Source organism: Oncorhynchus clarkii, chromosome 3, assembly GCF_045791955.1.
Source record: "Oncorhynchus clarkii lewisi isolate Uvic-CL-2024 chromosome 3, UVic_Ocla_1.0, whole genome shotgun sequence".
Taxonomy (NCBI): domain Eukaryota; kingdom Metazoa; phylum Chordata; class Actinopteri; order Salmoniformes; family Salmonidae; genus Oncorhynchus; species Oncorhynchus clarkii.
Genome location: NC_092149.1, coordinates 88,546,849 through 88,571,249, shown reverse-complemented (window position 1 = coordinate 88,571,249; position 24,401 = coordinate 88,546,849).

Genomic DNA, 24,401 nt, shown 5'->3' with positions numbered 1-24,401 from the left:
ACAGACAAAAAGTCTGACCCAACAAGGTGTTTCACACAGGCCTTATAGCAGTTATGAAGGGACCTCAGAGACCATTAAAACTTGGGATTTAGCAGCAGATAAAATTACACCAGATTCCCCATGTAGTGCTTTTGAAAGGGCACTAATGGGCCCTGGTCAAAAGCAATGCAATAAATATCGAAAAAGGTGACATTTTGGGACACAATCCATGAATTAGGCGGCAGGGTAGTCTAGTGGTTAGAGTGTAGAGGCGGCAGGGTAGCCTAGTGGTTAGAGTGTAGAGGCGGCAGGGTAGCCTAGTGGTTAGAGTGTAGAGGCGGCAGGGTAGTCTAGTGGTTAGAGTGTAGAGGCGGCAAGGTAGCCTAGTGGTTAGAGTGTAGAGGCGGCAGGGTAGCCTAGTGGTTAGAGTGTAGAGGAGGCAGGTAGCCTAGTGGTTAGAGTTTTAGCGGTGGCAGCGTAGCCTAGTGGTTAGAGTGTAGAGGCGGCAGCGTAGTCTAGTGGTTAGAGTGTAGAGGCGGCAAGGTAGCCTAGTGGTTAGAGTGTAGAGGCGGCAGGGTAGCCTAGTGGTTAGAGTGTAGAGGAGGCAGGTAGCCTAGTGGTTAGAGTTTTAGCGGTGGCAGCGTAGCCTAGTGGTTAGAGTGTAGAGGCGGCAGCGTAGCCTAGTGGTTAGAGTGTAGAGGAGGCAGGTAGCCTAGTGGTTAGAGTTTTAGCGGTGGCAGCGTAGCCTAGTGGTTAGAGTGTAGAGGCGGCAGCGTAGCCTAGTGGTTAGAGTGTAGAGGCGGCAGGGTAGCCTAGTGGTTAGAGTGTAGAGGCGGCAGGGTAGCCTAGTGGTTAGAGTGTAGGGGCGGCAGGGTAGCCTAGTGGTTAGAGTGTAGAGGCGGCAGGGTAGCCTAGTGGTTAGAGTGTAGAGGCGGCAGGGTAGCCTAGTGGTTAGAGTGTAGGGGCGGCAGGGTAGCCTAGTGGTTAGAGTGTAGGGGCGGCAGGGTAGCCTAGTGGTTAGAGTGTAGAGGCGGCAGGGTAGCCTAGTGGTTAGAGTGTAGAGGCGGCAGGGTAGCCTAGTGGTTAGAGTGTAGAGGTGGCAGGGTAGCCTAGTGGTTAGAGTGTAGGGGCGGCAGGGTAGCCTAGTGGTTAGAGTGTAGGGGCGGCAGGGTAGCCTAGTGGTTAGAGTGTAGAGGTGGCAGGGTAGCCTAGTGGTTAGAGTGTAGGGGCGGCAGGGTAGCCTAGTGGTTAGAGTGTAGAGGTGGCAGGGTAGCCTAGTGGTTAGAGTGTAGAGGAGGCAGGTAGCCTAGTGGTTAGAGTGTAGGGGCGGCAGGGTAGCCTAGTGGTTAGAGTGTAGAGGTGGCAGGGTAGCCTAGTGGTTAGAGTGTAGAGGAGGCAGGTAGCCTAGTGGTTAGAGTGTAGAGGAGGCAGGTAGCCTAGTGGTTAGAGTGTAGAGGAGGCAGGTAGCCTAGTGGTTAGAGTGTAGGGGCGGCAGGGTAGCCTAGTGGTTAGAGTGTAGAGGCGGCAGGGTAGCCTAGTGGTTAGAGTGTAGGGGCGGCAGGGTAGCCTAGTGGTTAGAGTGTAGGGGCGGCAGGGTAGCCTAGTGGTTAGAGTGTAGAGGCGGCAGGGTAGCCTAGTGGTTAGAGTGTAGAGGAGGCAGGTAGCCTAGTGGTTAGAGTGTAGGGGCGGCAGGTAGTCTAGTGGTTAGAGTGTAGGGGCGGCAGGTAGCCTAGTGGTTAGAGTGTAGAGGAGGCAGGTAGCCTAGTGGTTAGAGTGTAGAGGAGGCAGGTAGCCTAGTGGTTAGAGTGTAGAGGAGGCAGGTAGCCTAGTGGTTAGAGTGTAGAGGAGGCAGGTAGCCTAGTGGTTAGAGTGTAGGGGCGGCAGGGTAGACTAGTGGTTAGAGTGTAGAGGAGGCAGGTAGCCTAGTGGTTAGAGTGTAGAGGAGGCAGGGTAGCCTAGTGGTTAGAGTGTAGAGGAGGCAGGGTAGCCTAGTGGTTAGAGTGTAGAGGAGGCAGGGTAGCCTAGTGGTTAGAGTGTAGAGGCGGCAGGTAGTCTAGTGGTTATATAAAGGTTAAATAAAAAAACCCGGAGTTCAAGAACAGAACTTTATAAGACGGATGGATTCTATTCTGTTTATTGTTATTCTTTACCCAGATGATTATTTAAAGGAACATCAGCGTGTAGTTATTCTTTACCCAGATGATTATTTAAAGGAACATCAGCGTGTAGTTATTCTTTACCCAGATGATTATTTAAAGGAACATCAGCGTGTTGTTATTCTTTACCCAGATGATTATTTAAAGGAACATCAGCGTGTTGTTATTCTTTACCCAGATGATTATTTAAAGGAACATCAGCGTGTTGTTATTCTTTACCCAGATGATTATTTAAAGGAACATCAGCGTGTAGTTATTCTTTACCCAGATGATTATTTAAAGGAACATCAGCGTGTAGTTATTCTTTACCCAGATGATTATTTAAAGGAACATCAGCGTGTTGTTATTCTTTACCCAGATGATTATTTAAAGGAACATCAGCGTGTAGTTATTCTTTACCCAGATGATTATTTAAAGGAACATCAGCGTGTAGTTATTCTTTACCCAGATGATTATTTAAAGGAACATCAGCGTGTTGTTATTCTTTACCCAGATGATTATTTAAAGGAACATCAGCGTGTAGTTATTCTTTACCCAGATGATTATTTAAAGGAACATCAGCGTGTAGTTATTCTTTACCCAGATGATTATTTAAAGGAACATCAGCGTGTAGTTATTCTTTACCCAGATGATTATTTAAAGGAACATCAGCGTGTAGTTATTCTTTACCCAGATGATTATTTAAAGGAACATCAGCGTGTTGTTATTCTTTACCCAGATGATTATTTAAAGGAACATCAGCGTGTAGTTATTCTTTACCCAGATGATTATTTAAAGGAACATCAGCGTGTAGTTATTCTTTACCCAGATGATTATTTAAAGGAACATCAGCGTGTAGTTATTCTTTACCCAGATGATTATTTAAAGGAACATCAGCGTGTTGTTATTCTTTACCCAGATGATTATTTAAAGGAACATCAGCGTGTAGTTATTCTTTACCCAGATGATTATTTAAAGGAACATCAGCGTGTTGTTATTCTTTACCCAGATGATTATTTAAAGGAACATCAGCGTGTAGTTATTCTTTACCCAGATGATTATTTAAAGGAACATCAGCGTGTAGTTATTCTTTACCCAGATGATTATTTAAAGGAACATCAGCGTGTTGTTATTCTTTACCCAGATGATTATTTAAAGGAACATCAGCGTGTAGTTATTCTTTACCCAGATGATTATTTAAAGGAACATCAGCGTGTAGTTATTCTTTACCCAGATGATTATTTAAAGGAACATCAGCGTGTAGTTATTCTTTACCCAGATGATTATTTAAAGGAACATCAGCGTGTAGTTATTCTTTACCCAGATGATTATTTAAAGGAACATCAGCGTGTTGTTATTCTTTACCCAGATGATTATTTAAAGGAACATCAGCGTGTAGTTATTCTTTACCCAGATGATTATTTAAAGGAACATCAGCGTGTAGTTATTCTTTACCCAGATGATTATTTAAAGGAACATCAGCGTGTTGTTATTCTTTACCCAGATGATTATTTAAAGGAACATCAGCGTGTAGTTATTCTTTACCCAGATGATTATTTAAAGGAACATCAGCGTGTTGTTATTCTTTACCCAGATGATTATTTAAAGGAACATCAGCGTGTTGTTATTCTTTACCCAGATGATTATTTAAAGGAACATCAGCGTGTAGTTATTCTTTACCCAGATGATTATTTAAAGGAACATCAGCGTGTAGTTATTCTTTACCCAGATGATTATTTAAAGGAACATCAGCGTGTAGTTATTCTTTACCCAGATGATTATTTAAAGGAACATCAGCGTGTAGTTATTCTTTACCCAGATGATTATTTAAAGGAACATCAGCGTGTTGTTATTCTTTACCCAGATGATTATTTAAAGGAACATCAGCGTGTAGTTATTCTTTACCCAGATGATTATTTAAAGGAACATCAGCGTGTAGTTATTCTTTACCCAGATGATTATTTAAAGGAACATCAGCGTGTTGTTATTCTTTACCCAGATGACATATACTACAGATATTCTGAATATTCTATCCACAATAATATCTGCTAAATATGTGTATGCGACCAATAACATTTCATTTGATTTGGGAACATCTTGAAGATGCACATGCTCATCCTCACAATCTTTAAACGTGTCGGTTTTCACAGGATGGAGCTGAGAACATGAACAACTTCATAGTTAAGAACCCTATTAGCATATAGAACCCTATAAGAATATAGAACCCTATAAGAATATAGAACACTATTACAATATAGAACCCTATAAGAATACAGAACCCTATAAGAATATAGAACCCTATAACAATATAGAACCCTATAAGAATATAGAACCCTATAAGAATATAGAACCCTATAAGAATATAAAACACTATAAGAATACAGAACACTATAAGAATACAGAACACTATAACAATATAGAACCCTATAACAATATAGAACCATATAACAATATAGAACCCTATAACAATATAGAACCCTATAACAATACAGAACACTATAAGAATACAGAACACTATAACAATACAGAACACTATAACAATATAGAACCCTATAAGAATACAGAACACTATAACAATATAGAACCCTATAACAATATAGAACCCTATAACAATATAGAACCCTATAACAATACAGAACCCTATAACAATATAGAACCCTATAACAATATAGAACCCTATAAGAATACAGAACCCTGTAAGAATACAGAACCCTATAACAATATAGAACACTATAACATTATAGAACCCTATAACAATATAGAACCCTATAAGAATACAGAACCCTATAAGAATACAGAACCCTATAAGAATACAGAACCCTATAACAATATAGAACCCTATAAGAATACAGAACCCTATAAGAATACAGAACCCTGTAACAGTATAGAACCCTATAACAATATAGAACACTATAACAATATAGAACACTATAACAATACAGAACACTATAACAATACAGAACACTATAACAATATAGAACACTATAAGAATATAGAACCCTATAAGAATACAGAACACTATAACAATATAGAACACTATAACAATATAGAACCCTATAAGAATACAGAACACTATAACAATATAGAACACTATAAGAATATAGAACCCTATAAGAATACAGAACACTATAACAATATAGAACACTATAACAATATAGAACACTATAACAATATAGAACACTATAACAATATAGAACACTATTACAATATAGAACACTATAACAATATAGAACCCTATAAGAATATTGAACCCTATAAGAATATAGAACACTATAAGAATATAGAACACTATAACAATATAGAACACTATAACAATATAGAACACTATAACAATAGAGATGGGGGTTTGGTCAGGCACTAGGGATGGGGGTGTGGCAACTAGGGATGGGGGTGTGGCCAGGCATGAGGGATGGGGGTGTGGCCAGGCACTAGGGATGGGGGCATGGCCAGGCACTGGGGATGGGGGTGTGGTCAGGCACCAGGGATGGGGGTGTGGCCAGGAACTAGAGATGGGGGTGTGGCTAGGCACTAGGGATGGGGGTGTGGTCTGGCACTAGGGATGGGGGTGTGGCCAGGCTCTAGAGATGGAGGTGTGGCCAGGCTCTAGAGATGGTGGTGTGGCCAGGCTCTAGAGATGGGGGTTTGGCAAGGCACTAGGGATGGGGTGTGGCCAGGCACTAGAGTTGGGGGTTTGGCAAGGCACTAGAGATGGGGGTTTGGCAAGGCACTAGGGATGGGGTGTGGCCAGGGACTAGGGATGGGGGTGTGGCCAGGCACTAGAAATGGGGGTGTGGCCAAGTACCAGAGATGGGTGTGTGGCCAGGCTCTAGAGACGGAGGTGTGGCCAGGTTTGGGGTTTTAGGCTGGGTTTCTGTACAGCACTTTGAGATATCAGCTGATGTACGAAGGGCTATAGAAATCAATTTGATTTGATTTGATTTGGGTGTGGCCAGGCCACTAGAGATTGTTTTGTGGCAAGGCACTAGGGATGTGGCCAGGCACTAGAGATGGGGGTGTGGCCAGCTATTAGGGATTGGGGTGTGGCCAGGCTCTTGCGATGGGGGTGTGGCCAGGCACTAGGGATGGTTGTGTGGCCAGGCACTAGGGATGGTGGTGTGGCCAGGCACTAGAGATGGGGGTGTGGCCAGCTATTAGGGATTGGGGTGTGGCCAGGCACTTGGGATGGGGGTGTGGCCAGGCACTAGAAATGGGGGTGTGGCCAGGCACTAGGGATGGGGGTGTGGCCAGGCACTAGATATGGGGGTGTGGCCAGGCGCTACAGATGTGGGTGTGGCCAGGCTCTAGAGATGGGGGTGTGGCCAGGGACTAGGGATGGGGGTGTGGCCAGGCACTAGAAATGGGGGTGTGGCCAAGTACCAGAGATGGGTGTGTGGCCAGGCTCTAGAGACGGAGGTGTGGCCAGGCTCTAGAGATGGGTGTTTGGCAAGGCACTAGGGATGGGGTGTGGCCAGGCACTAGAGTTGGGGGTTTGGCAAGGCACTAGGGATGGTGGTGTGGCCAGGCACTAGAGATGGGGGTGTGGCCAGCTATTAGGGATTGGGGTGTGGCCAGGCACTTGGGATGGGGGTGTGGCCAGGCACTAGAAATGGGGGTGTGGCCAGGCACTAGGGATGGGGGTGTGGCCAGGCACTAGATATGGGGGTGTGGCCAGGCGCTACAGATGTGGGTGTGGCCAGGCTCTAGAGATGGGGGTGTGGCCAGGGACTAGGGATGGGGTGTGGCCAGGCACTAGAAATGGGGGTGTGGCCAAGTACCAGAGATGGGTTTGTGGCCAGGCTCTAGAGATGGAGGTGTGGCCAGGCTCTAGAGATGGGTGTTTGGCAAGGCACTAGGGATGGGGTGTGGCCAGGCACTAGAGTTGGGGGTTTGGCAAGGCACTAGGGATGGGGTGTGGCCAGGCACTAGAGTTGGGGGTGTGGCCAGCACTAGGGATGGGGGTGTGGCCAGGCACTAGGGATGGGGGTGTGGCCAATCTGGATAATTTAATCTGAGGTGGAAGATCTCTCTAATCCCAAATGGCACCTTATTCCCTATTCACTGCACTACTTTTGCCCATACGCCTCTGGTCAAAAGTAGTGCACTATATAGGGAATAGGGCTCTGGTCTAAAGTAGTGCACTATATAGGGAATAGGGCTCTGGTCTAAAGTAGTGCACTATATAGGGAATAGGGCTCTGGTCTAAAGTAGTGCACTATATAGGGAATAGGGTGCCACATTTGGGACAGACGACCAGAAACAATGCTAGCTAGGAGTGGGAGAGTTGACTGTTGACACCAAGAGGAGATCTTTCTCTCCATTATATTGTGGTTTGAACTGTGAACCCGAGAGAGAAACGACACCGTGCATTTTATCCAATCTCCATGGGAAACCAACCAGCGTCAGAAGGACAGGCATGGAGGCATTGCCAATAGCTACTGGGCCGTGGAGGCTCCATCACTGTTGGCCCTGTCTGTCTGTTCGTTAGCTCCACTGACTCCTCCACTGTGTCCCACATGGCACCTTATTCCCCATTTAGTGCACTATGGGCCCTGGTCAAAAGTAAGTGCACTATATAGGGAATAGGGTGCCACTGGGCCCTGGTAAAAAGCAGTGCACTATATAGGGAATAGGGTGCCATTTGGAACACAACCCAAGACAACATATGGACACTGTATAACAGCCTCCGGGGCTGGGCAGCTTGGCTCTTACTCACTTCACCCTGTTTTTCCCGCAGCCAGAGACATTTGGAACGGGACAGTGAAGTGGAGAGAAAGGGTCTCAATGGGTAGAGAGAACCAGGGAGAAAGGACCCAGGTGCACTGGCAGGGCAGCAGGGGGCTGAGGAGAAGACAGACGGAGAGAAAGAGAAAAAGAGGAGATGAGTTGCTTCAGTTTTTTAGGCCTTCTGTTGAGGAAGTGTCTGTGAAAACGCTAGGCCGTTCCAATCCTTTAGTTCAGACAGTCACACTTCCAAACACCCCTACTCCTCTTTCTCTCTCTCTCTCTCTCTCTCTCTCTCTCTCCTTTCTTTCTTTCTTTCTTTCTCTCTTTCTCTCTTTCTCTCTTTCTATCATTCTTTCTTCTCTCTTATTCTGCTATCCTTCTCTCCAATAGGCTCAATGCAGAATGAATCTTTCCTCCCAGACATTGGAGAATGGCAGCCATAACCATAACAGACAGAGTTCCTTATACGGAGCGAGGAGAATGGGGGAGGAGACAAAGAGCCTTATACGGAGTGATGAGAATGGGGGGAGGAGACAAAGAGCCTTATACGGAGTGATGAGAATGGGGGGAGGAGACAAAGAGCCTTATACGGAGTGATGAGAATGGGGGGAGGAGACAAAGAGCCTTATACGGAGCGAAGAGAATGGGGGGAGGAGACAAAGAGCCTTATACGGAGTGATGAGAATGGGGGGAGGAGACAAAGAGCCTTATACGGAGTGATGAGAATGGGGGGAGGAGACAAAGAGCCTCATACGGAGCGAGGAGAATGGGGGGAGGAGACAAAGAGCCTTATACGGAGTGAGGAGAATGGGGGGGAGGAGACAAAGAGCCTTATACGGAGCGAGGAGAATGGGGGGGAGGAGACAAAGAGCCTTATACGGAGTGATGAGAATGGGGGGAGGAGACAGAGTTCCTTATACGGAGTGAGGAGAATGGGGGGGAGGAGACAAAGAGCCTTATACGGAGCGAGGAGAATGGGGGGAGGAGACAGATTTCCTTATACGGAGTGATGAGAATGGGGGGAGGAGACAAAGAGCCCTATACGGAGCGAGGAGAATGGGGGGGAGGAGACAAAGAGCCTTATACCGAGCGAGGAGAATGGGGGGGAGGAGACAAAGAGCCTTATACGGAGTGATGCGAATGGGGGGAGGAGACAGAGTTCCTTATACGGAGCGAGGAGAATGGGGGGAGGAGACAAAGAGCCTTATACGGAGCGAGGAGAATGGGGGGAGGAGACAAAGAGCCTTATACGGAGCGAGGAGAATGGGGGGAGGAGACAAAGAGCCTTATACGGAGCGAGGAGAATGGGGGGAGGAGACAAAGAGCCTTATACGGAGCGAGGAGAATGGGGGGAGGAGACAAAGAGCCTTATACGGAGCGAGGAGAATGGGGGGGAGGAGACAAAGAGCCTTATACGGAGCGAGGAGAATGGGGGGGAGGAGACAAAGAGCCTTATACGGAGTGATGAGAATGGGGGGAGGAGACAGAGTTCCTTATACGGAGTGAGGAGAATGGGGGGAGGAGACAAAGAGCCTTATACGGAGCGAGGAGAATGGGGGGAGGAGACAAAGAGCCCTATACGGAGCGAGGAGAATGGGGGGGAGGAGACAAAGAGCCTTATACCGAGCGAGGAGAATGCCCTGATACGGAGTGATGCGAATGGGGGGAGGAGACAGAGTTCCTTATACGGAGCGAGGAGAATGGGGGGAGGAGACAAAGAGCCTTATACGGAGCGAGGAGAATGGGGGGAGGACACAAAGAGCCTTATACGGAGCGAGGAGAATGGGGGGAGGAGACAAAGAGCCTTATACGGAGCGAGGAAAATGGGGGGAGGAGACAAAGAGCCTTATACGGAGCGAGGAGAATGGGGGGAGGAGACAAAGAGCCTTATACGGAGCGAGGAGAATGGGGGGAGGAGACAAAGAGCATCATACGGAGCGAGGAGAATGGGGGGAGGAGACAAAGAGCCTTATACGGAGCGAGGAGAATGGGGGGAGGAGACAAAGAGCCTCATACGGAGCGAGGAGAATGGGGGGAGGAGACAAAGAGCCTTATACGGAGCGAGGAGAATGGGGGGAGGAGACAAAGAGCCTTATACGGAGCGAGGAGAATGGGGGGAGGAGACAAAGAGCCTTATATGGAGCGAGGAGAATGGGGGGAGGAGACAAAGAGCCTTATACGGAGCGAGGAGAATGGGGGGAGGAGACAAAGAGCCTTATATGGAGCGAGGAGAATGGGGGAGGAGACAAAGAGCCTCATACGGAGCGAGGAGAATGGGGGGAGGAGACAAAGAGCCTTATACGGAGCGAGGAGAATGGGGGAGGAGACAAAGAGCCTTATACGGAGTGAGGAGAATGGGGGGAGGAGACAAAGAGCCTTATACGGATTGAGGAGAATGGGGGGAGGAGACAAAGAGCCTTATACGAAGCGAGGAGAATGGGGGGGAGGAGACAAAGAGCCTTATACGGAGCGAGGAGAATGGGGGGAGGAGACAAAGAGCCTTATACGGAGCGAGGAGAATGGGGGAGGAGACAAAGAGCCTTATACGGAGCGAGGAGAATGGGGGGAGGAGACAGAGTTCCTTATACGGAGCGAGTAGAATGGGGGGAGGAGACAAAGAGCCTTATACGAAGCGAGGAGAATGGGGGGAAGAGACAAAGAGCCTCATACGGAGCGAGGAGAATGGGGGGAGGAGACAGAGTTCCTTATTCGGAGCGAGGAGAATGGGGGGAGGAGACAAGGAGCCTCATACGGAGCGAGGAGAATGGGGGGAGGAGACAAAGAGCCTTATACGGAGCGAGGAGAATGGGGGGGAGGAGACAAAGAGCCTTATATGGAGCGAGGAGAATGGGGGAGGAGACAAAGAGCCTTATACGGAGCGAGGAGAATGGGGGGAAGAGACAAAGAGCCTCATACGGAGCGAGGAGAATGGGGGGAGGAGACAGAGTTCCTTATACGGAGCGAGGAGAATGGGGGGAGGAGACAAAGAGCCTAATACGGAGCGAGGAGAATGGGGGGAGGAGACAAAGAGCCTTATACGGAGCGAGGAGAATGGGGGGGAGGAGACAAAGAGCCTTATATGGAGCGAGGAGAATGGGGGGAGGAGACAAAGAGCCTCATACGGAGCGAGGAGAATGGGGGGAGGAGACAAAGAGCCTTATACGGAGCGAGGAGAATGGGGGAGGAGACAAAGAGCCTTATACGGAGTGAGGAGAATGGGGGAGGAGACAAAGAGCATTATACGGAGTGAGGAGAATGGGGGGAGGAGACAAAGAGCCTTATATGGAGCGAGGAGAATGGGGGAGGAGACAAAGAGCCTTATACGGAGCGATGAGAATGGGGGGAGGAGACAAAGAGCCTTATACGGAGCGAGGAGAAGGGGGGGAGGAGACAAAGAGCCTTATAAGGAGTGAGGAGAATGGGGGGAGGAGACAAAGAGCCTTATACGGAGCGAGGAGAATGGGGGGAGGAGACAAAGAGCCTTATACGGAGCGAGGAGAATGGGGGGAGGAGACAAAGAGCCTTATATGGAGCGAGGAGAATGGGGGGAGGAGACAAAGAGCCTTATACGGAGCGAGGAGAATGGGGGGAGGAGACAAAGAGCCTTAAATGGAGCGAGGAGAATGGGGGGAGGAGACAAAGAGCCTTATATGGAGCGAGAAGAATGGGGGGAGGAGACAAAGAGCCTTATACGGAGCGAGGAGAATGGGGGGGAGGAGACAAAGAGCCTTATACGGAGCGAGGAGAATGGGGGGAGGAGACAAAGAGCCTTATATGGAGCGAGGAGAATGGGGGGAGGAGACAAAGAGCCTTATACGGAGCGAGGAGAATGGGGGGAGGAGACAAAGAGCCTTATATGGAGCGAGGAGAAAGAGGGGCAGGGATCTTTGAGGGGCAGAATAAAAAATAGTGACACACTGGAACAAAGAATTACCGTTGCCAGCTGAAAAAAGGCCTGAGAAAAGTCTCCTCTCTATACCCCTTCCTCTTCAGATGTAATTCTCTCCTCTACCCAACCCTTCCTCTTCAGATGTAATTCTCCTCTCTACCTAACCCTTCCTCTTCAGATGTAATTCTTTCCTCTACCTAACCCTTCCTCTTCAGATGTAATTCTCTCCTCTACCCAACCCTTCCTTTTGAGATGTAATTCTCCTCTCTACCTAACCCTTCCTCTTCAGATGTAATTCTCCCCTCTACCTAACCCTTCCTCTTCAGATGTAATTCTTTCCTCTACCTAACCCTTCCTCTTCAGATGTAATTCTCCCCTCTACCTAACCCTTCCTCTTCAGATGTAATTCTTTCCTCTACCTAACCCTTCCTCTTCAGATGTAATTCTTTCCTCTACCTAACCCTTCCTCTTCAGATGTAATTCTCCTCTCTACCTAACCCTTCCTCTTCAGATGTAATTCTCCTCTCTATACCCTTCCTCTTCAGATGTAATTCTCCTCTCTACCTAACCCTTCCTCTTCAGATGTAATTCTCCTCTCTATACCCTTCCTCTTCAGATGTAATTCTCCTCTCCTCTCTACCTAACCCTTCCTCTTCAGATGTAATTCTCCTCTCTACCTACCCCTTCCTCTTCAGATGTAATTCTCCTCTCTACCTAACCCTTCCTCTTCAGATGTAATTCTCCTCTCTACCTAACCCTTCCTCTTCAGATGTAATTCTCCCCTCTACCTAACCCTTCCTCTTCAGATGTAATTCTCTCCTCTCTACCTAACCCTTCCTCTTCAGATGTAATTCTCCTCTCTACCTAACCCTTCCTCTTCAGATGTAATTCTCTCCTCTACCCAACCCTTCCTCTTCAGATGTAATTCTCTCCTCTACCCAACCCTTCCTCTTCAGATGTAATTCTCCTCTCTACCTAACCCTTCCTCTTCAGATGTAATTCTCCTCTCCTCTCTACCTAACCCTTCCTCTTCATATGTAATTCTCTCCTCTCTACCTAACCCTTCCTCTTCAGATGTAATTATCTCCTCTCTACCTAACCCTTCCTCACACACACACACACACACACACACACACACACACACACACACACACACACACACACACACACACACACACACACACACACACACACACACACACACACACACACACACACAGGGAGGGCATTGTGTTTTATTCATCTTCAACTCTCCATTGAGTCAGATTCTGCCACAGACCTCAGCATTGTGTGATAAATGGTACAATATTGAGCTACTGTAAAATGCAACACTACTAACATGTTAGGGTCTCATGACAAGGAGCCAGTAGCCTGCAGTACAAAATGAACTACAAAGCTAAGATCTATTGCACGTAATACGTCATGGATATTCATAATGAAATAACAATCTGTTGGGACATGGTGGAATGGATCTACAAGACAACAGTTCTGGAGACAAAGAGCCTTCTATGGAGCGAGGAGAAAGATGATGTAATCTGTTGGGACATGGTGGAATGAATCTACAAGAGAACAGTTCTGTGCCCAATGGTCTATTCTGCTCTTTAATGTGTTCCTGCATGTGTGTATAAGCTCTTCCATGTGTCTGTGAATATCTGAATAAATATTTAGAATCACCACCAGGGGGCAGCAGTAAGCGATGTTTAGAATCACCACCAGGGGGCAGCAGTAAGCGATGTTTAGAATCACCACCAGGGGGCAGCAGTAAGCGATGTTTAGAATCACCACCAGGGGGCAGCAGTAAGCGATGTTTAGAATCACCACCAGGGGGCAGCAGTAAGCGATGTATAGAATCACCACCAGGGGGCAGCAGTAAGCGATGTATAGAATCACCACCAACGGGCAGCAGTAAGCGATGTTTAGAATCACCACCAGGGGGCAGCAGTAAGCGATGTTTAGAATCACCACCAGGGGGCAGCAGTAAGCTATGTTTAGAATCACCACCAGGGGGCAGCAGTAAGCGATGTTTAGAATAACCACCAGGGGGCAGCAGTAAGCGATGTTTAGAATCACCAGTGATCTAGTGACTAGCCTGAGGCTACATTAGGCCCAGTATTGGGTGATCTAGATACTAGACTGAGGCTACATTAGGCCCAGTGCTGGGTGATCTAGTGACTAGCCTGAGTCTACATTAGGCCCAGTGCTGGGTGATCTAGTGACTAGCCTGAGGCTACATTAGGCCCAGTGCTGGGTGATCTAGTGACTAGCCTGAGGCTACATTAGGCCCAGTGCTGGGTGATCTAGATACTAGACTGGGGCTACATTAGGCCTAGTGCTGGGTGATCTAGATACTAGCCTGAGGCTACATTAGGCCCAGTGCTGGGTGATCTAGTGACTAGCCTGAGGCTACATTAGGCCCAGTGCTGGGTGATCTAGATACTAGACTGAGGCTACATTAGGCCCAGTGCTGGGTGATCTAGACACTAGACTGAGGCTACATTAGGCCCAGTGCTGGGTGATCTAGATACTAGCCTGAGGCTACATTAGGCCCAGTGCTGGGTGATCTAGTGACTAACCTGAGGCTACATTAGGCCCAGTGCTGGGTGATCTAGATACTAGACTGAGGCTACATTAGGCCCAGTGCTGGGCGATCTAGTGACTAGCCTGAGGCTACATTAGGCCCAGTGCTGGGTGATCTAGTGACTAGCCTGAGGCTACATTAGGCCCAGTGCTGGGTGATCTAGTGACTAGCCTGAAGCTACATTAGGCCCAGTGCTGGGTTATCTAGTGACTAGCCTGAGGCTACATTAGGCCCAGTGCTGGGTGATCTAGTGACTAGCCTGAGGCTACATTAGGCCCAGTGCTGGGTGATCTAGGTTTCTAGACTGAGGCTACATTAGGCCCAGTGCTGGGTGATCTAGATACTAGACTGAGGCTACATTAGGCCCAGTGCTTGGTGATCTAGATACTAGCCTGAGGCTACATTAGGCCCAGTGCTGGGTGATCTAGTGACTAGCCTTAGGCTACATTAGGCCCAGTGCTGGGTGATCTAGATACTAGACTGAGGCTACATTAGATACTAGACTGAGGCTACTAGTGACTAGCCTGAGGCTACATTAGGCCCAGTGCTGGGTGATCTAGATACTAGACTGAGGCTACATTAGGCCCAGTGCTGGGCGATCTAGTGACTAGCCTGAGGCTACATTAGGCCCAGTGCTGGGTGATCTAGATACTAGACTGAGGCTACATTAGGCCCAGTGCTGGGTGATCTAGATACTAGCCTGAGGCTACATTAGGCCCAGTGCTGGGTGATCTAGATACTAGACTGAGGCTACATTAGGCCCAGTGCTGGGTGATCTAGTGACTAGCCTGAGGCTACATTAGGCCCAGTGCTGGGTGACCTAGTGACTAGCCTGAGGCTACATTAGGCCCAGTGCTGGGTGATCTAGATACTAGACTGAGGCTACATTAGGCCCAGTGCTGGGTGATCTAGATACTAGCCTGAGGCTACATTAGGCCCAGTGCTGGGCGATCTAGTGACTAGCCTGAGGCTACATTAGGCCCAGTGCTGGGTGATCTAGATACTAGACTGAGGCTACATTAGGCCCAGTGCTGGGTGATCTAGATACTAGACTGAGGCTACATTAGGCCCAGTGCTGGGTGATCTAGTGACTAGCCTGAGGCTACATTAGGCCCAGTGCTGGGTGATCTAGATACTAGACTGAGGCTACATTAGGCCCAGTGCTGGGTGATCTAGATACTAGACTGAGGCTACATTAGGCCCAGTGCTGGGTGATCTAGATACTAGACTGAGGCTACATTAGGCCCAGTGCTGGGTGATCTAGTGACTAGCCTGAGGCTACATTAGGCCCAGTGCTGGGTGATCTAGATACTAGACTGAGGCTACATTAGGCCCAGTGCTGGGTGATCTAGATACTAGACTGAGGCTACATTAGGCCCAGTGCTGGGTGATCTAGTGACTAGCCTGAGGCTACATTAGGCCCAGTGCTGGGTGATCTAGTGACTAGCCTGAGGCTACATTAGGCCCAGTGCTGGGTGATCTAGATACTAGCCTGAGGCTACATTAGGCCCAGTGCTGGGTGATCTAGATACTAGACTGAGGCTACATTAGGCCCAGTGCTGGGTGATCTAGTGACTAGCCTGAGGCTACATTAGGCCCAGTGCTGGGTGATCTAGATACTAGACTGAGGCTACATTAGGCCCAGTGCTGGGTGATCTAGATACTAGACTGAGGCTACATTAGGCCCAGTGCTGGGTGATCTAGATACTAGACTACATTAGGCCCAGTGCTGGGTGATCTAGATACTAGCCTGAGGCTACATTAGGCCCAGTGCTGGGTGATCTAGTGACTAGCCTGAGGCTACATTAGGCCCAGTGCTGGGTGATCTAGATACTATACTGAGGCTACATTAGGCCCAGTGCTGGGTGATCTAGATACTAACCTGAGGCTACATTAGGCCCAGTGCTGGGTGATCTAGTGACTAGCCTGAGGCTACATTAGGCCCAGTGCTGGGTGATCTAGATACTAGACTGAGGCTACATTAGGCCCAGTGCTGGGTGATCTAGATACTAGACTGAGGCTACATTAGGCCCAGTGCTGGGTGATCTAGTGACTAGCCTGAGGCTACATTAGGTCCAGTGCTGGGTGATCTAGTGACTAGCCTGAGGCTGCATGAAGGCCCAGTGCTGGGTGATCTAGATACTAGACTGAGGCTACATTAGGCCCAGTGCTGGGCGATCTAGTGAATAGCCTGAGGCTACATTAGGCCCAGTGCTGGGTGATCTAGTGACTAGCCTGAGGCTACATTAGGCCCAGTGCTGGGTGATCTAGATACTAGACTGAGGCTACATTAGGCCCAGTGCTGGGTGATCTAGTGACTAGCCTGAGGCTACATTAGGCCCAGTGCTGGGTGATCTAGTGACTAGCCTGAGGCTACATTAGGCCCAGTGCTGGGTGATCTAGATACTAGACTGAGGCTACATTAGGCCCAGTGTTGGGTGATCTAGATACTAGCCTGAGGCTACATTAGGCCCAGTGCTGGGCGATCTAGTGACTAGCCTGAGGCTACATTAGGCCCAGTGCTGGGTGATCTAGATACTAGACTGAGGCTACATTAGGCCCAGTGCTGGGTGATCTAGATACTAGACTGAGGCTACATTAGGCCCAGTGCTGGGTGATCTAGTGACTAGCCTGAGGCTACATTAGGCCCAGTGCTGGGTGATCTAGATACTAGACTGAGGCTACATTAGGCCCAGTGCTGGGTGATCTAGATACTAGCCTGAGGCTACATTAGGCCCAGTGCTGGGTGATCTAGATACTAGACTGAGGCTACATTAGGCCCAGTGCTGGGTGATCTAGATACTAGACTGAGGCTACAGTAGGCCCAGTGCTGGGTGATCTAGTGACTAGCCTGAGGCTACATTAGGCCCAGTGCTGGGTGATCTAGATACTAGCCTGAGGCTACATTAGGCCCAGTGCTGGGTGATCTAGATACTATACTGAGGCTACATTAGGCCCAGTGCTGGGTGATCTAGATACTAACCTGAGGCTACATTAGGCCCAGTGCTGGGTGATCTAGTGACTAGCCTGAGGCTACATTAGGCCCAGTGCTGGGTGATCTAGATACTAGACTGAGGCTACATTAGGCCCAGTGCTGGGTGATCTAGATACTAGACTGAGGCTACATTAGGCCCAGTGCTGGGTGATCTAGTGACTAGCCTGAGGCTACATTAGGTCCAGTGCTGGGTGATCTAGTGACTAGCCTGAGGCTACATGAAGGCCCAGTGCTGGGTGATCTAGATACTAGACTGAGGCTACATTAGGCCCAGTGCTGGGCGATCTAGTGAATAGCCTGAGGCTACATTAGGCCCAGTGCTGGGTGATCTAGTGACTAGCCTGAGGCTACATTAGGCCCAGTGCTGGGTGATCTAGATACTAGACTGAGGCTACATTAGGCCCAGTGCTGGGTGATCTAGATACTAGACTGAGGCTACATTAGGCCCAGTGTTGGGTGATCTAGATACTAGCCTGAGGCTACATTAGGCCCAGTGCTGGGCGATCTAGTGACTAGCCTGAGGCTACATTAGGCCCAGTGCTGGGTGATCTAGTGACTAGCCTGAGGCTACATTAGGCCCAGTGCTGGGTGATCTAGATACTAGCCTGAGGCTACATTAGGCCCAGTGCTGGGTGATCTAGATACTAGACTGAGGCTACATTAGGCCCAGTGCTGGGTGATCTAGTGACTAGCCTGAGGCTACATTAGGCCCAGTGCTGGGTGATCTAGATACTAGACTGAGGCTACATTAGGCCCAGTGCTGGGTGATCTAGTGACTAGCCTGAGGCTACATTAGGCCCAGTGCTGGGTGATCTAGATACTAGACTGAGGCTACATTAGGCCCAGTGCTGGGTGATCTAGATACTACACTGAGGCTACATTAGGCCCAGTGCTGGGTGATCTAGTGACTAGACTGAGGCTACATTAGGCCCAGTGCTGGGTGATCTAGATACTAGCCTGAGGCTACATTAGGCCCAGTGCTGGGTGATCTTGTGACTAGACTGAGGCTACATTAGGCCCAGTGCTGGGTGATCTAGTGACTAGCCTGAGGCTACATTAGGCCCAGTGCTGGGTGATCTAGATACTAGCCTGAGGCTACATTAGGCCCAGTGCTGGGTGATCTAGTGACTAGCCTGAGGCTACATTAGGCCCAGTGCTGGGTGATCTAGATACTAGCCTGAGGCTACATTAGGCCCAGTGCTGGGTGATCTAGATACTAGCCTGAGGCTACATTAGGCCCAGTGCTGGGTGATCTAGATACTAGCCTGAGGCTACATTAGGCCCAGTGCTGGGTGATCTAGATACTAGACTGAGGCTACATTAGGCCCAGTGCTGGGTGATCTAGATACTAGACTGAGGCTACATTAGGCCCAGTGCTGGGTGATCTAGATACTAGCCTGAGGCTACATTAGGCCCAGTGCTGGGTGATCTAGTGACTAGCCTGAGGCTACATTAGTCCCAGTGCTGGGTGATCTAGATACTAGACTGAGGCTACATTAGGCCCAGTGCTGGGTGATCTAGATACTAGACTGAGGCTACATTAGGCCCAGTGCTGGGTGATCTAGTGACTAGCCTGAGGCTACATTAGGCCCAGTGCTGGGTGATCTAGATACTAGACTGAGGCTACATTAGGCCCAGTGCTGGGTGATCTAGATACTAGCCTGAGGCTACATTAGGCCCAGTGCTGGGTGATCTAGATACTAGACTGAGGCTACATTAGGCCCAGTGCTGGGTGATCTAGATACTAGACTGAGGCTACAGTAGGCCCAGTGCTGGGTGATCTAGTGACTAGCCTGAGGCTACATTAGGCCCAGTGCTGGGTGATCTAGATACTAGCCTGAGGCTACATTAGGCCCAGTGCTGGGTGATCTAGATACTATACTGAGGCTACATTAGGCCCAGTGCTGGGTGATCTAGATACTAACCTGAGGCTACATTAGGCCCAGTGCTGGGTGATCTAGTGACTAGCCTGAGGCTACATTAGGCCCAGTGCTGGGTGATCTAGATACTAGACTGAGGCTACATTAGGCCCAGTGCTGGGTGATCTAGATACTAGACTGAGGCTACATTAGGCCCAGTGCTGGGTGATCTAGTGACTAGCCTGAGGCTACATTAGGTCCAGTGCTGGGTGATCTAGTGACTAGCCTGAGGCTACATGAAGGCCCAGTGCTGGGTGATCTAGATACTAGACTGAGGCTACATTAGGCCCAGTGCTGGGCGATCTAGTGAATAGCCTGAGGCTACATTAGGCCCAGTGCTGGGTGATCTAGTGACTAGCCTGAGGCTACATTAGGCCCAGTGCTGGGTGATCTAGATACTAGACTGAGGCTACATTAGGCCCAGTGCTGGGTGATCTAGATACTAGACTGAGGCTACATTAGGCCCAGTGTTGGGTGATCTAGATACTAGCCTGAGGCTACATTAGGCCCAGTGCTGGGCGATCTAGTGACTAGCCTGAGGCTACATTAGGCCCAGTGCTGGGTGATCTAGTGACTAGCCTGAGGCTACATTAGGCCCAGTGCTGGGTGATCTAGATACTAGCCTGAGGCTACATTAGGCCCAGTGCTGGGTGATCTAGATACTAGACTGAGGCTACATTAGGCCCAGTGCTGGGTGATCTAGTGACTAGCCTGAGGCTACATTAGGCCCAGTGCTGGGTGATCTAGATACTAGACTGAGGCTACATTAGGCCCAGTGCTGGGTGATCTAGTGACTAGCCTGAGGCTACATTAGGCCCAGTGCTGGGTGATCTAGATACTAGACTGAGGCTACATTAGGCCCAGTGCTGGGTGATCTAGATACTACACTGAGGCTACATTAGGCCCAGTGCTGGGTGATCTAGTGACTAGACTGAGGCTACATTAGGCCCAGTGCTGGGTGATCTAGATACTAGCCTGAGGCTACATTAGGCCCAGTGCTGGGTGATCTTGTGACTAGACTGAGGCTACATTAGGCCCAGTGCTGGGTGATCTAGTGACTAGCCTGAGGCTACATTAGGCCCAGTGCTGGGTGATCTAGATACTAGCCTGAGGCTACATTAGGCCCAGTGCTGGGTGATCTAGTGACTAGCCTGAGGCTACATTAGGCCCAGTGCTGGGTGATCTAGATACTAGCCTGAGGCTACATTAGGCCCAGTGCTGGGTGATCTAGATACTAGCCTGAGGCTACATTAGGCCCAGTGCTGGGTGATCTAGATACTAGCCTGAGGCTACATTAGGCCCAGTGCTGGGTGATCTAGATACTAGACTGAGGCTACATTAGGCCCAGTGCTGGGTGATCTAGATACTAGACTGAGGCTACATTAGGCCCAGTGCTGGGTGATCTAGATACTAGCCTGAGGCTACATTAGGCCCAGTGCTGGGTGATCTAGTGACTAGCCTGAGGCTACATTAGTCCCAGTGCTGGGTGATCTAGATACTAGACTGAGGCTACATTAGTCCCAGTGCTGGGCGATCTAGTGACTAGTCTATACTAGACTAAGCCTAAATCAGAATAAAAATAGATTACAAAGTAATGTTCATTGAAAAAAATTCTACTTTCTTTAAACCTGTGCAGTTTTAAAGCATTTTCCCTATAAACCATTTCTTAAGGTTTATCTTAAAACTCACTAGTGTAGGGATGTATTTTATAAGGTTTGGTTCTCCATTTCAACAGTGTTAAGCCAGCCATGCTCCAGCGGTCTGACATTGACAACACCGGCTCTAGTGTGATGGCTATGAGTGTCTAATTCAGTTGAAAATAACAAAACATGTAACTGAGGGCAAGGTCATTTATAACTTTTAAAACCATCACCTGGGAATCAACTGGAAGCCAGTTCAGTTCCCTGAAATGATTAGGACTAATGTGCGTCCTAGGGCTAAGCCTGAGTATAATTCTCATTAGTTTGTTTTGGTCTGTTTACAGTTTGTCCTTCAGATTCTTTGCTATGCCACTGAACCATGAGATACAAGCATTGTCGTAGTGGCAGTGGATCAGAGATGTTGCCAGGGTTCTCATAGTCTCTGTATCCAGGGACGTGGCTACACTTGCCAGGAACTTTGTCCAGGGACAGAAACAGGGGACAGGAGAAAGGGGACATTGCTTACACTAAGTTGTTGGAGGGACAGGGGCTGGGGCGGATTGGCCATCTGTGAATTCTGGCAAATGCCAGATGGGCTGGACTGTTTTTTTAGTTGGGTGGGCTGGTCAAAATGTACACACAAAAACATTTTTATATAAAAAATTAAACAAGGAAAATGGTCGGGGGCTTATGGGCCCGTGAAGATTTTTTTTCAATTTAAAAAATAATAATTTCTCTGTTCAACTAATCTATAATGAGCCTTTGGCTGATCAGTGGGCAACCCTCGGCCTCCCTACCAAGACGGGCTGGTCTGGTTTTTCTGATAGGCTAAACAGAGGTCACGCAAACGCAGATTCAAAGTGAAATGCAACATCAGCAAAGACACCTGCTCCAATTCTGTCATCAGCTAGACAGCCAAGATCACAGATCATAAACATGGAATTAGTGCATATCAACTTAGAAACAGCACATTCTACATTGCCATCTCACTCAAAAAGTCCTATTTTTGGCCAGCTAAAACCATGATTTTGTCAAACGGTAAAGTGCATTATCCTCATGATTCCTTTAATGAAAGTGTCTGCCCTGCCCCTGTTTCCTCACTGGGCCTTGCCCCTGTTTCCTCACTGGGCCCTGACCCTGTGTCCTCACTGGGCCCTGCTTCTGTTTCCTCACCGGGCCCTGCCCCTGTTTCCTCACTGGGCCCTGCTTCTGTGTCCTCACTGGGCCCTGCCCCTGTGTCCTCACTGGGCCCTGCTTCTGTTTCCTCACTGGGCCCTTCCCCTGTGTCCTCACTGGGCCCTGCCCCTGTGTCCTCACTGGGCCCTGCTTCTGTTTCCTCACTGGGCCCTGCCCCTGTGTCCTCACTGGGCCCTGCTTCTGTTTCCTCACTGGGCCCTGCCCCTGTGTCCTCACTGGGCCCTGCTTCTGTGTCCTCACCGGGCCCTGCTCCTGTTTCCTCACTGGGCCCTTCTGTTTCCTCACTGGGCCCTGCCCCTGTGTCCTCACTGGGCCCAGCCCCTGTGTCCTCACTGGGCCCTGCTGTTGTTTCCTCACTGGGCCCTGCTTCTGTGTCCTCACTGGGCCCTGCTTCTGTTTCCTCACTGGGCCCTGCTTCTGTGTCCTCACTGGGCCCTGCCCCTGTGTCCTCACTGGACCCTGTCCCTGTTTCCTCACTGGGCCCTGACCCTGTGTCCTCACTGGGCCCTGCCCCTGTTTCCTCACTGGGCCCTGACCCTGTGTCCTCACTGGGCCCTGACCCTGTGTCCTCATTGGGCCCTGCCACTGTTTCCTCACTGGGCCCTGCCCCTGTGTCCTCACTGGACCCTGTTCCTGTTTCCCCACTGGGCCCTGCTCTGTTTCCTCACTGGGCCCTTCCCCTGTGTCCTCACTGGGCCCTGCCCTTGTGTCCTCACTGGGCCCTGCCCCTGTGTCCTCACTGGGCCCTGCCCCTATGTCCTCACTGGGCCCTGCTGCTGTGTCCTCACTGGGCCTTGCTGCTGTGTCCTCACTGGGCCATGCTCTGTGTCCTCACTGCGCCACGCCCCTGTGTCCTCACTGCACCACGCCCCTGTGTCCTCACTGGGCCCCGCTTCTGCGATGAGTGAGCCACACTCCTTTCCCCCAAGTGCTCCAAAGAAAAACATTATTCTGATTGTATAACATGTCAAGATGTAATGGCAGGAACTTCTGGAGTCCTATTTTAACAGGTTACTATAGCAACTGTAGTCTAATTGTCAACTCAAAATTCATGACATCACTGGATTAGGTTGCACATCAAAATATCTTGAATCATGTATTCCTGCTTGGACATGTTCGATGAAACAACTGATTTCTTGAATACCTCACTAGTCTATTTATTATCCTTATTATTAAGAAAGTGAAAGTACTACTTTATGAGATGATTCCAAGTCATGATTTGTGTCCGACCATATAATAGAGCTAGTGTCACCATCTGTAAACAGTTAGAGGCAGCACTGACACCAGCTGAAATGTTAATCTGGAGTCCTGTAATAGTAATTAACATTTAGGGTCAACGGGACCTCAGGGAGATTTGTATTATTCTGTACATACATCTGTGACAGTACATAAGATCCACACAGCCAAGTGTCAGCCTTTTGGCACAAGCAACCAGGCTTTCTGGATAATTTGTCCTGGTACTGGGTAAAGTTCATGATGCCGTAGACCTTAAACAAGTGTGCCAGGACCAGTGGAAACAGAATAGACCCATAGTACCGGGACATTTTAGCCCCAAAACCTGGTTGCCTCTGCCAGGAGCATGACACTTGGCAAGTGGCTCTTCCAGCAATAACCACAAGCACACATCAAAATCCACAACGAAATGGTTAATTGACCACAAAAATCAACATTTTACAATGGCCATCTCAGTCTCCGGACTTCAACCCCATTGAAAACCTGTGGTTGGAATTGAAGAGGACTGTCACGCCTGTTGGCTCCCCCGCCTGTTCGGGTGGTGCTCGGCGGTCGTCGTCACTGGCCTACTAGCCTCCACTGATCCATTAGTTAGTTTCGGTTAGTTTTGTCTCATTTGTTACACCTGTTCCTATTTTGTGTGTGCTTGATTTTCTTCCCTATTTAGCGTATGGAACCCGCCCCTTTGTTGTGCGGGATTATTTTGATGTTCACGTTGTATCGTTTGGTGTTGTTAGTGCTCTGAACCTTGTTACCCGTCCTCGTCTCCTGTCTGACGGGGCGAGCCCTGGAGTGGGTCAATGCAGTGTGGAATGGCCCAGATTCGGCGAGGGATCACTACCCCGAGTTCACCCGCCGATTCCGGGCTGTGTTTGATCACCCACCAGAGGGCCGAGCGGCGGGTGAACGGCTGTTCCACCTGCGACAGGAGACGAGGAGCGCGCAGGACTTTGCCCTGGAGTTCCGGACCTTGGCCACAGGAGCGGGGTGGAATGACAGGGCTTTGATGGACCACTTTCGTTGTAGCCTCAGGGAGGACGTCCGCAGGGAGCTAGCGTGCCGGGACACCACCCTCACGCTGGATGAGCTCATCGACATGTCCATTCGTCTGG